Here is an 11,462-nt window from a genome sequence, read left to right on the forward strand (position 1 = left end):
CATTGGCCCTTCTTCCGCTTGTGCGAGGTGGACTTGTTCTTGTTGGAGTTGATTCCAAGTCCACTCTTGTCATTGAGGAATTGCTTCCCCTCATGACCCTTTACCAAGTTCTTCTTAAAAGAAGTGACTTGGGCCTCGAGCTCGTCGATTTCCCCTACATGGTTAGTAAAAACACAAGTACTAGAGGAAGTGGAAGCTTTATTGTTAGAGCAACAAGGCAAGGTATGTAATTCACCACAAGATATAGCAATAGCATGGGTGGGTGATTTACTAGCACGAGCACAAGAAATTGTAGAACAAGGCATAGAAGGTAGTTCACCACAAGATAAGTCAATAGCATGAGTGGGTGAACTAAAAGCACTAGCACATGGAAAAATAGCATTTTGAGAGGTAGTGCTTGTACTCACATGAGGCACATAAGATTTTACCTTTGTCATGATAGCCTCATGAGCTAACTTTAGCAAATCATGAGAGACTAGAAGATCATCATGGGAGCTAGAAAGCTTTCCATGACTTTCTTCCAATTTCTCATAATTGCTTGTTAGCAAAGCAAGTTGAGCCCTTAGCTCAACATTCTCCTTCAAGATGGAAGCTTCACAAGAGGTAGAGTTAGAAGCACAAGCATTATCAATTATAGCACAAGGAGAAGGCAACTTAGCAAGCTCTATTTGGTTGAGAGCCTCAAATTGCTCAAGTGACTCGGTGAGAAGCTCACAATCCTCAAGGAGTTTACCATGAACAATTAGTAGCTCATCATATTTAATTTGTAAATCATGTGCCACCTCTAAAGCTCTATCACGAGATTCCTTTACCCTACGTATCTTTAGAGCAAAGTTCTCTTCAAGAGTTTCATTGGTGTTGTTGTTCTTTAAGAGCTTTACCAAGTTTTATAATCTCGTGTCCATACTCGCGCTCATGTTCTTCCTTTTTCTCAATAAGTTTTGTGCTCTTAATGGCAAAATTGAAGATTTTCATGAAGTTAGAGCGAGCAAGTTTTTTCTTAGGAAGAGCATGATAAACCGACTTTCCCAACTTGTTTAATGAAGCAACATTAAGTCCTTCCATATCATCATCCTCATCATCACTAGATAGATAGGGTTCCAAGGAAGGAGATACCTTAGAAGCCTTAGCCATAAGGCAAGTGTAGGAACCGTGCAATGATGAAGAAGATGAATTCCTTGAAGCTCCATCCAATATCTTATCTTGGCCCATAGTATCTTTGGTTTCCTCTACATTGTTAGCACAAATACTAGAGGAGAGCAAAGTATCTTCATTATGGCAACAAGACAGGAGAAGCATATCATCATGGGATGAAGATATGCAAGGACTATCAACACTAGCATGTAAATCATTTATAGTGCTACAAGTGTTAAAGTCCAAAGATGAGACATTGCAATGGGATAGAGATGAAGAATCATCAAGGGAGCGCTCACCATCAACAATGCAATGTTCATCACCACTCACCATACCATTACCTTGTGTCTTACCACACGTTGGTGAAGTGGAAGGAGCGTGATCATCCTCAATGGTCTTGGATCCACCATATGTATCTTGAAGCTTTGTCCAAACCTCATGAGCACTCCGGAAAGGCGCAATGGAGGAAATCACTACATGACTCACAACACGGCAAAGGACTTTAGTAGCTTGAGCATCTAGATAAGAGTTTTTCTTCTCCTCAAAAGTTGGATTTTGTGGATCCTTGGGAGGAGAAAAACCCATATCAAGAATTCGCTCCACATGTGGGTGCATGTCCCTAAAATAATCAAGCATGTAGAATTTCCAAGCATCATAATTAGTGCCATCAAATGTAAAGGGAGAAATGTGCACTAATCATCTAGCCGACGTCATACTCTCTAGGCGGTGAATCCCAACAAGATAAGAGAGCCCTAGCTCTGATACCAATTGAATGTTCTAGGACGTCGCCTAGAGGGGGGGTGAATAGGCGGTGTATAAAAACTTCTTCTTGAGAGCTAAACTACGCGGAATAAAACTACAAGTGTTTACTAGTTTAGCTCAAGGCCTATCAACTAGGGGTTTGCCTAAGTGCTCCAACAACCTATGCTAGCATGATGAGCAACAAGGTAATAACAAGATAGGCATAGCATCAAGCATGATAGATATCACAATGTAAAGCGCATAGGTAAAGGAGCTCGGGTTGAGAAGTAACCGGTGCACGAGGAGACGACGATGTATCCTGAAGTTCACACCCAAGGGTGCTACGTCTCCGTTGGAGCGGTGTGGAGGCACGAGGCACTCCAAGAAGCCAACTAGGGCCACCGTATTCTCCTCGAGCCTTTCCACCAAAGGAAAGCCTCGATCCACTAAGGGACCCTTGAGGGTGGTCACCAAACCCGTACAAGCTTGGGCAAACTCCCAAGTATCAAGCTTGAGGCAACTCCACAACGAGGAGGCTCTCAAGTACACGGCCACAAGAGGCTTACAACACACCACCAAGGAAACCCACTCCACCAAGGATGCTATGCGCCACACGAGGCTAACACACTCCACCAAGGAAACCAACTCCACCAAGGATGCAACGCGCCACAAGAGGCTAACACACTCCACCAAGGAAACCAACTACACCTAGGATGCAACGCGCCACAAGAGGCTAACACACTCCACCAAGGAAACCAACTCCACCTAGGATGCAACGCGCCACAAGAGGCTAACACACTCCACCAAGGAAACCAACTCCACCAAGGATGTGATGCGCCACAAGAGGCAAGATGGCCACTAAGGCAAGAACACCACTAAGGAGGAACACACACACCCTACAAGATCGAAACCCCGGAGAGAGCGCAAACCGATGCACCTAATGCAATGGCTAAGAACACCACTAGGATGCCCAAGTTCTTCTCTCCCAAATTCCAACAAAACTAGAAGAAGCTATTGGGGGAATAAGGAAGAACAAAGTGAGGAGAAACACCAAGAAACTCCAAGATCTAGATCTAGCAAGATCCTCTCACTTAGAGGAGGATTCAATTGGTGAATCTCTAGATCTAGATCTCCTCTCTCCTTTCCCCCAAAAATATGCAACAAATAGTGGAGGGACCAAGAGGAGGAAGCAAGAACCCAAGGTCAACAATGGAGGAGAGAGAATAGAGGGGCAGGGTTGGTTGGGTCGGAGGTGGAAGAGAGATATATATAGGGGACCCAGAAATATAGCTGTTGGGGCTGAAAAACGGCCAGATCCGCGCCCAAAGCGGTACTACCGCTTGTCGAAGCGGTACTACCGCTCGCGCGCGAACTGCGCAGAAAACGGTCAGAAATCGGCCCAAATCGGCCCAAAGCGGTACCACAAGCGGTACTACCGCTCGAGCGGTACTACCGGGTCGGTACCGGGTCAATACCGGACCAGATGCATTGTCTCGCAGAGACCAAACCGGTACCTGACCGGTACTACCGCCCGTCCCTTTTTTCCTTTAAACTGCGATACGAAAACGGCAATATCTCGAGCTTGGAAACTCCGATTGAGGTGAAACCAATTTTGCCGGAAAGAGGACGATGAGAGATACCACTACACAAGGTGAAAACATGCAAAAGAGTGAGTGATGATTTTCTCATGGTCATAGAGGTGTAACCTCTCAATATGGTATATCGGGAAAATCATCACCCTTGCACATGCAACATGCAATGCATCCGGAATCCGTTTCCGATGAGCTAGAGCTTGTCATGAGAATGAACACAAGCTCTAACTTATCTCATGGATAAAAATCAAGAAGAACCAAGAACACGATGAAATGCATGCAAGGTTTGAGCTCTCTCCGATGATGCGACTCACTATCCTATCGAGCACAAACCTAGTCCTTGCGCGTTCTTCTCGAGTCGGCAAGCTCCGTCTTCATACTCTTCATGATTGTACATGCCACCGTCTTCATCATTGTCCATGCCACCGTCTTCTTCCATCTTGTACGCACACCACCGTCTTCATCCATCTTCAACGTCGTCTTCTCTCTTCATCTTCTACGCCGTCTTCTCTCTTCATCTTCAACACCGTCTTTGTCTCTCTTCAACACCATCTTCATCATTGTACTCCGTCTTCTCCATCTTCCAACCTTGAGTCCAACATGACTATGGACTTGACCTAAGATTGATTCTCAATGCAACCGTTAGTCCATAGGGATTGTCATCAATTACCAAAACCACACATGGGGTAAAGGACATGTTCTTACACAAACACCACCCTTGTACTAATTACCTTGGCACCTAGCAAAGAACCTAAGGTAACCATAAATAAGCCTAGGAAAATAGAAAAATAATCACCGAGGAGTAGCCAGAGGGGTAAACTTACAAACTACACATGCAAACCCTTAACCAAGCCTCAACAACTCGATGCGGCAAGCTCCAGCGCAATGATTACCTGCAAAGAATAACATAAGAATCACATGAGCGACCAAATAAAGAACACCGAGAAAATTTAGAGCAAAGCTAAACAAAAGAACGAACTGCTGAAAGGCTGCCATCCTCCCTCGCGGATTGATGGTGACCTTCAGCGATGTGAAGGAGCGAGAAGAGACCTTCAGCGATGGGTTCACACGTGGAGATGAGGTGGCTCTCACCATGTAAGAGGGAAAGCCATGGGCACCACCAGACCGAGACCATCCCCTTTGACCAACACAACATCGGCTGATCCATACCACCCACGCACACAACCAGGCCGGTACGTAATAATGGACTCTGAATTGGCTACAAATGGAGGATGTGAATTGATCATTAACCCTTCACATAGACATCATGGCAATAGTTTTATAATAAAGCGTATTAAGTTTATGGCAATGCATCAGTAGTAGAAGAAACTGCATAGACAAAGTGGAGCCAATTGGAATGAACTTGGATGGAGGTTGTTATCTCAATATGATGAAATGAGCAGCAAGCAGACGACAAATCAGCAGCGAGTCACCTTGATTCCATGACCTAGTCCATCTCTTGGGTGAATCTGTATAAGATTCATAGAGTTGACTTTAAATATTAGAAACTATTTCATAGTGCAAGAGTCAAACCCTGAGCCACAAGTTGTTCTCAGAGTTAAACTCGACTGTATGACTATTCAGATGAATGATCAGTAGGCAGTCAACTGATGAAAGAATAGAGCACCAAATGATCATCGCATTGCTGCAAGGCATGAAGCGCTCTTTGATAACTATGTTGAAAGAACACAATAATCGGAAAACATGTATACATAAATACTCTTATAGCTCTCAGGAAAAAGCAATGGTGCTACCAAAAGACGATCTGTAATCTAAACAAAACGAGCTGAATTATACAGTCCACACATTGAGTATCACACCTCAGAATTTAGGCAGTTTAGGTTCAAGATGAACGCTTCGTCATCAATTTGAGGTTTCATGTGTTGATAATCTATTCTAGAAATCAAAGGTATTAAAGACGAGGTATCATTTCTACCCAGATTATTTGAAGGTCCAAATGATTCCGTGCAAGTATTACTTTGGTTGCAAGTGCTAAATTTGCAGGAAGAACATGAGCAACTGCGAATGGATGTTTCGGGTGCTTAAAGCAATCAATGAAAACCAGAGTGTATCTTCATCTGTAATATTGGCCAAACAGTTAATTAATCTTATAGCTTTAATTCTTTGGGGAAAAAAATCTTATAGCTTTAATTCAGATGCAAACAAAGATTCATGTCCTAGATACAATATTCTGACGAATCAAACCAATACCATAATATATTCGTCGTCCCTTCTATCCTCCGTACCCATTGTTTGTACGTTGTTCCAAGAACACAAATGAATCTACCACATGTGCTCAAAATAAATGGAGCTTTACAGTTCAGACATAGAGTGAATCAAGTTACCTCTCATCTGGGAGAAGAGAGGCGGGCCCGCCCATCCGCTGCACCAGGAACTCGTGCTAGTTCCGGCTGCGTCCTCCTTCTTCGATCCCGAGAATATCTCTCAGAACCACTCCTCCTCGTCCTCGTAGACCCTGTTTTGTATTCGTCGATTTAACCACAGCCACAAAGTTAGGACAGAAATCAAAGAGGAATGGAGGAAAACAGAGACAAGAGGAGAGAGAAGAAACCAGGGAGCGGATCGATTTGAAGGTTCAGGGCTCACCTTGTGTAGAAATTTGTGGAGAGGATGTGGCACCCTCGGGATCAGGGTTAGACAAATACCAGATCTTCATCTGACATAAGCCTAACCTAGAGCTCGAGAGACTACAGTGAGAGAATCGGTAACACAACAGTGACTCTACGACTCTAAGAAGTAATACAAGCTCATAACTGAGCGAAGAACCAAAGTATTACAAGCAGAGGTCACTGACCTGGCATACATCAATCAACGGAAGCAAGGTTATGCTATTAGACATAGCAAGATAGCAAAAGGCCTAAGAGGCCAGGAGCAAAACGGCGACGTCCCAGCCCATAGATTCCAGGCTGCCACCTTGGAACCCCAAGCTACTCGTCGATGTCGACTAGAAACCACCATCTGTTGGAGCAACTTCGTCTGAAACAAAAGCATGCAAAGCTGAGTACAGGGACTCAGCAAGACTTAGTACAACCTTTTAGCAAAGCGGATATGCGGGCTTTCTGTAGATCTTCTTTTGCGTAAAGCCAATTTTCCTTTGTAAGACAAGAGAGAGGAGAAGCTCGACTACTCAGAATATTTAAAAGGGGATAAGAGAGCGATATCCCTAGCTCTATTGATCATCATATTGTATCCACCAAATCTTCATCATCTCGAACCACTATCCTCGGATCACCCCCTCAACAACCCGGAGAAGGTATCCGTAAACACACATTGTTTGCCAAGTTTTACGATGAGGTTAAAGTTCTCTATGATCTCCACGTCCGTTCCCAAGTCGTCCGTAACCGTGGACACGGCTTGAAAAGATTTAACCCTGCAGGGGTGCACAACTTTACCCACACGTGCCAACCGACTCTTAATGCCAGGACCATTAGCTCTCTTCCTTGGAAAGCTGGCAGAGGGTGGTCGACCACGACCTTTACCTTGCTGTCGCCGAGACCATGAGTCACGCGCTAAGGATTGTTCCGCCGTAACGGGTCAAGTTCCGAAGTCGGTACTTAACGATGTGAGCCGTGGTGGGTTTCCCCAGAGGCCGCAACCCCCAGCCACCACGACCACGCTTACCTGCCTGTTATGTACCTTTACCCCAAGCAAAATGCAATGCATATGACCAGGTAACACGCAAACTATGTGACTCATGGAATCTACTAGGAAAGCTAGTGAGTCGAGAGGGTACCATAATAGGGCCTCGTGTAGTTGTACGCTCAGTCTTGGTTCAAGAGGCGAGAACTCGGTTCCTAGGGTCGGCAGAAACGAAACAACCCACCACATCCCAATGTGGCCTCTCGTATGAGCTTTTAATCATGTTTAACAGCATCTCTATACTTACCACGTCAACCTGTCATGCTAGATTCATTTCATTGTAAGACTCCAGTCCGAAGACCGGAGTAGTAGCGTAACAATCTAAGCATGGCTAAGCATAAAGATATAAAGGCTCTAACGATGCACACATGCCAAACCTAGTTATGCTAGGAGCAGTGGATCATGGATTTGATGCTACAAGGGTGAAACATGCAATAGATAGGATAAATCTACCTATCGATAAAAGACAGTTGAATCGTATGCAATATGTAGGAACCAGAGTAAAGACATTTCAAAATCATATATGAACCAGGATAGGGCTTGCCTTTGTCCCTGACAAACCGAAGTGGAGCTTCGATAAACTTGCACTTGACTTGTTTGTCGGTGGGCAATTATTGATCTTCGGTGTCGTTCATCTTCATCGTCTCGGACTCGTGCTCTATCGATCGCGAAGAAGCAAATACCGGAAAGGTAAAGAACAATCAACACATGGCATAATGCAATGCGCAGACAATATGAATGACATGTCATATTAGAGGAATTGAATTAACCCTAGGTGCATCATCAGATTAAAGGGGTTCCGGCATTGGATACCGCCATATGAGAGGGGTGTATTAGGGTTTTCTACTAAGCTCCACATTTAATGGGTTCAATCATGTATGAAACATGTATAAACAAATAGGAAATGTTTTCATGATCAATTTGATATATAATTTTGTATTTTTCTGAATTTATATTATTAATCAATTACTGAAAATAAAACAGAAATTAAAAAAAGGAAAAATGACATCACGCTGACGTCAGTATGACGTCAGTGCGGCCATGAGCTCTCTGGGAGCTCGGGCGGAGCTGCAATCGGCCGAAATGGAGGGCGATAGCGTCGTGCGGGAGGGGGAAAAGAGGCAGCTCGACGCGCGCTACCATTTGGTGGCGGCGCCGCCCACCAATGGTCGCCGGAGCGGCCACGGTGGCGATGGCCGGCGGCGGCGCAAGCAGGCTAGCGTGGCGATGGCGGTAGAGAGCGAGAGAGAGGGGTACAGGGGCACAGGGAGGACCGCCTGCTCACCCTGGTGCTCTTGGTGGCGACGGCGAGGCGAGGGAAGGCCGGACGACGACGCCATGGTCGATGGAGGCGGTGGCCGGCCGCGGGGAAGATGGGGTCGGGGCGGGCGATTGGAGCCTCCCCTCGTCGATTCCTTTGACGGGGTGGAGCAGCAGGAGGAGGCGGAGCCAATGGTGGTGGCGCTTGGGCGCAGGGGTGGGCGGAGCAACGGCGGCGACGAGCGCCGGTCGGGGCCAGGGTTTGCTCGGGTGTGCGCGCGCAGAGAGAGGAAGAGAGGGCCAGGGGAGGGAGAAGAGGATAGAGATGAGAGGGAGGGCGTCGGTGGCCTTATCTCCGTCTAGGGGCGACGAGCGGCGGCGCGAATCCCTTCGGGGATCGACGACGCGGGCGGCCACACGCAGCTGCCTGTGCGTCTCCAGGAAGAAGACATGCACTTTTGCCCATAACCCCCTAGGTTTTAGGGTTTCTCTGGAATTTTTAAAAGCAGGGCAAAAACACTTCCCTTTTGTTAGTTTGGACTCTTTTGCAAACCCAAAAGCACTCTAAACTTTTATAGAAAAATATTTAGGAGACTTCCTAATAATAATTGAAGGTCCACATATTTTTGTGTTGAGGTTTCAAACATTTGAACAAATTTCAAGCAGAGGTAGAAACTTTGAAATTTAGGGTTTCCACTTCACTTTTAAAATGCAAATTTTTCCTAATGAATTTTACATGATGCTCATGAATGCACAAACAACTTCCTAACTAGGGTTTAGCAAAACAGGGATGTTACAGAGGACGAGGATGACGCGGACCGGAAAACCGTCTCGGCGGCCCACGCTCCACCAGCGTCGCCGCTCCCGCACAACTCGACATCCTCTCCTCCACCGCTCCATCCATGTGCATCCGGTGGTTAAGCCCGGGGCGGCTCGGCGACCACCGTCGTGGATGTGCCGAATGTCGTCCACCTGCTACTCCGTCGTTGCGTCACCGACGGTGGGGACCTGACGTGGAAGCGCCGCCTTCCAGGGCGCTGGGCGGCAGGGTCTGGAGGCGCCGGCGCCGGCGGGAAACAGCGGCGCAGCGACAGCCGCAGTCGCCGGTGGAGAGTAGGGTAGGGTTGGGACAGGAGAATAGAAGGGCGTGGGGATTGGGGGAGACGGCGCGGCAGAGCTCGGGGCAAGAGGCACGCGTGGATTGGGGCTAGGGTTTCTGCGTTCCTTTTATAGGGCCGCGGTGAAAAAATGGAAGGGTGAAATGCGTTGATGGTGTGATCCGACGGTCCACGTGTGAGGATCGCTGTGAAGCCCCCATGGGGCGGGGGGGGGGGGGCAGCTAATATACCTTCAGATGCCAAAGCGGAGGTAGGTTTGATAGATCAATGTGATAGATATATCACATAGATGCACCTCGCGATAACTTTACGTTAATTAATGTTAAGTGAGAGTTCTTGACTGGCACATAAGTGATGAGTAGGACCTTTTGATCATGCATATGAGGTGACAACAAAAGTGACCAACCGTCTTCTTGTCCATTTCCCAACTCTAAACTCCCAATCACACGCATAACCACCACTATATATCATCAATAAATATTTACATTCCTTCATGTTTTTTACTAGTACTTTCTTTTCTAGTACTTGTTGGGAGAATCTGTTGTACGAATATATTTCAGTGAATAACAGGGTAAATAAATTTTATTTTTTATCTTTGAATTATAGGGCACTACCTTGGCAAGGTATAAGATGATCAACAACAAGTATCTTTTATCTTGTACTAGTACAAACTTCTGCAAATCATACTTGTTTGGCAGCATAGTTAAAAATGTTACCTTTTCAAAGGTAGAAACTACGCTCTCGCTACTCCCATGCAACCACGCGGCGACACACGAGAAGATAGCGCTTAGTGCCGTTTCACTGAGTTGAGAGATATTGCTCCAAACTAGAGTAAGAATATACTTTCATATATATTTGCTTTTACAATATTTCTGACCCTTTATATAAATACAATAGTTTGTGTGCCATATATAGATGTTGCACTACTTTCATATATGTACCGAGCACTGTTCAAAAAATCGGTCGAGATACCGATTTATCGTGAATCGGGTGGTAACCGATAAGATTTCTGCATATCGGCTAATTTATCGTCTACACCGATTTGCGGCCGATTTTCAGTCTAACAGCCGATATTTCGGCCGATTTCGATGAAATTGCCCTGAAATTTGGTCTGACAGTCAATGTTTTCGTCATATAGTCTTGTAAAACTCTGCATTAGCTTAAATTTTTCATTTTTATTGATTCAAATGCAAGGAATAAAGGTGATACTTCTATCCAATGCTCCAATGTTATTCTTACATAGCATATTATAGAAAATTTAGTGCTAAAAATTAGGATTTAGAAAAAAATAAGCCGATAAATTGATGACCGATAAAATCGATTAATCGGCCGATAAGCGATTAATCTCCATTTTGAGGCCGACCGATCAGTTAACGGTTAACGATTTCTTGAACATTGGTACCGAGTCACTCACAGCGATCACCTGGCCCATCTTCTCTCCTTTTTGTTTCTTTTTATCTTCTAAATTTTTGGTATGTGTTTTTTCATGATGTTTCTTAATTTGTTTTATTAGTTATTTTCCTAGTTCTTTTTGTTTTTCTATTTCATTTTATTTTTCATCTTTTTTTTCATTTTTTTGGATAATACATCGATATATATGATTACGAAACCTTGAGCATTTTTTCTAACGGGTGAATATTTCTTTCGTACCCACAAACATTTTTTGGACTATGGACATTCTATTTTTTCGAATGTGTGAACTTTTTTGTAACTCTGTCTAATTTTCTAAAAAACTACATGGAATTTTTTTGGACACGTGAAACATTTTAACCTCGTAAATATTTTTTCAAAATCAATTAATGTTTCTTTACGTGTCAACATTTTTTTTAAATCTTGTGAATATTGTGTCCAAACATAAACATATTTCCAGCATGCATGTACAATTTTTCACAATTTAAAAAGTATTCACCTATAATAAAAATGTTCATGTACGTACAAAAGATGTTCACATATTTTA

General features: G+C 44.7%; 1 pseudogene; it reads right to left on the reverse strand.

Moving 5' to 3' along the window:
- Window positions 1–3,470: 3,470 nt before the first annotated feature.
- Window positions 3,471–7,877, reverse strand: LOC127294645 (uncharacterized; annotated as a pseudogene).
- Window positions 7,878–11,462: the final 3,585 nt, after the last annotated feature.

Source organism: Lolium perenne, chromosome 4 (assembly GCF_019359855.2).
Source record: "Lolium perenne isolate Kyuss_39 chromosome 4, Kyuss_2.0, whole genome shotgun sequence".
Lineage (NCBI taxonomy): Eukaryota > Viridiplantae > Streptophyta > Magnoliopsida > Poales > Poaceae > Lolium > Lolium perenne.